The 2,166-nt window shown below is 44.7% G+C and overlaps 1 long non-coding RNA gene across 2 annotated transcripts; it reads right to left on the minus strand.

Annotated features, from left to right (window-relative positions):
* Positions 1-1,012: 1,012 nt before the first annotated feature.
* Positions 1,013-2,166, minus strand: LOC106725411. Of its 2 annotated transcripts, none has more exons than XR_001361296.1 (2): positions 2,100-2,166; positions 1,013-1,720 (listed from the first exon to the last, which is right to left on the minus strand). It is a non-coding gene; the product is annotated as an uncharacterized LOC106725411 (long non-coding RNA). The 2 variants fall into 2 exon arrangements; XR_001361297.1 differs by lacking the exon at positions 2,100-2,166 and adding an exon at positions 1,849-2,092.

Genomic DNA, 2,166 nt, shown 5'->3' on the forward strand with positions numbered 1-2,166 from the left:
TAATTTGATAGCTACAGCACCTGAATTAATCTGAAAAGTAATCAAATTATTTTAAATCTTAGAACACATATACTTATGTGAATAGAGGGTTAAGTTTCTCATATGTGAATAGAAGGTTAAGTTTTTCTTAATTTTCCTTTTCAAGGCCTGTTCGAAGCGATTGAGGAGGTGACTCAGCTGTGAATCCAGCAAGCAGAACCGATAAGCAGGGTCAGACTCACCTGAAGTCAAAACATCATCTCATCAACATCCTCTCATCGCCTGATGACTAAAGACAATAGCTGAGTCTGCGGACCTCCAGGGCTGCCTCACCCTAGCCCCTTCCCCTTTACAATCCTGCACCTGCACCAGGATTTGATGCTTGTAAGCACCCTGTCTTCTTGGTTGGCTAGCCTTCGGGATAAACGCATAACATGATTCAGCCCTGCCTTTGTTGGACACAGCGACAGGCAGCCAGAGGCCAACCGGGGGTTTCCCGGAAACACAAAGAAGACATACAAATGGACCATAAGGCACATGAAAAGATGCTCAATATCACAAATCATTAGAAAAATACAAAGCAAAACTATGCTGAGATAGCAGATATCTCATACTCATTAGGATGGCTACTATTTTTTAAAAATATACAAAAACAAACAAACAAAAAAGCAAGTGTTGGTGAGGATGTAGAGAAACTTGAACCCTAGTGCATTGTTAGTGGTGCTGTCGCCATGGAAAACAGTATAGAGGCTCGACGTACTTAGTTAATTCATAGAAACAGAAAGTACAACAGTGGTTGCCGGGGGCTGGGGGAGAGTGGGAAGTGGGGAATTAGTGTTTAATGGGTGTAGAGTTTCAGTTTTACAAGATGAAAGAGTTCTGGAGATGGACGGTGGTGATGATAACACAATATTATGAATGTTTTTAATACCACTGAACTGTATACTTAACATGGTTAAGATAAATTATGTTATGTGTATTTTGGCACAATAAAAATGAGAAACAAAAGCAATATATACATAAACAAGTTAAAAACAATTCAGTACAAAAGTTTATTTTGCAAAAAGAATTCTCCCCTCATTCACACACATCTACCAATGGTCCCTTTCTCATATTAGAGTCTTGAAGGTGTTGCATCTGCTCTTCAGAGCCATTCACACATACAATATTCTGGACACTTTGTCCGGCTTTCTTTGCTTTGATTTAACCATATGTCCTGATAGTGTTTCATATCAGATTATATAGAACTCCTGTATAAACTTAAACGGCTGTACACTGAGCCATTTTATGAATGCATAGACACCAGATACAAGTGAATACATGCCTACGACTCCATTTGCACTAAGTTCTGAAATTGGCCAAACGAACGTGTGGTGTTAAATTCAGGAGGGTGGCCGCCTAGGAGGAGAAACGGGGCACTGACTGCTGGTGGCCGCTGAAGTGCTGGTCATGCTGCTGCTTAAGCTCAGTGATGGTTACATGTGCGTCCACATGGTAACAATACGCTGAATGCACACTTAGGGTTTCTGCACTTTTCTGTATGGTGGTCTCCAATCTTATCCAATTTATGTCACAGTCTAGTGGGAAAGGCAGATATAGAGGCAAATCACTATGGCTCAGTTTGGTAAGCGAATTCAGGACTGTTACAGCCTTTGACTCCAGGGCGGCTAGAAGCTGCCCACGTGCGAATCCCAGCGGTTGCTAGCTCTATAAACTTGGCTAGGTTCCTCCGTGTCCACACCTGTAAAATGGGAACAACATGCAATTATCTGGTAGTTATTGCCCGATTGAATATCATCATGCAAAGTGGGTAGAAGTGCTCCGCAAGCACCGGATTAGGTTTTGGATAAACGCTAGCTACCAAGTTACCACTAAATTGTAATTGTTACAGGAGAAAGGACCTTCCTCCGTGCGCAATACATGCTTCGGGTTTAACAGCCAGCGCCAGCCTCCTCGGGGACTGCGCGATCGCGAAGGAGCGAAGGAGCGTGGTCGGAGGTGCTGGCGGTCGGGAAGACGTCTTCCCGGACAGGTGACATCGCGCCCCGCGACCCCTTGATTTCACCTGCGTCCCCTTTAAGAGTGAGGCCATGACGTCATCTCCACACAGCGCAACCTACCTTGAAATCGCCCGGTAGTCCTCCGGGCGACCGCAATTGGCTGGTGGGCCCGCGGCGGCACCGCCCC

The sequence above is a fragment of the Myotis brandtii genome, unplaced genomic scaffold, assembly GCF_000412655.1.
Source record: "Myotis brandtii unplaced genomic scaffold, ASM41265v1 scaffold1612, whole genome shotgun sequence".
NCBI classification, from domain to species: Eukaryota; Metazoa; Chordata; class Mammalia; order Chiroptera; family Vespertilionidae; genus Myotis; species Myotis brandtii.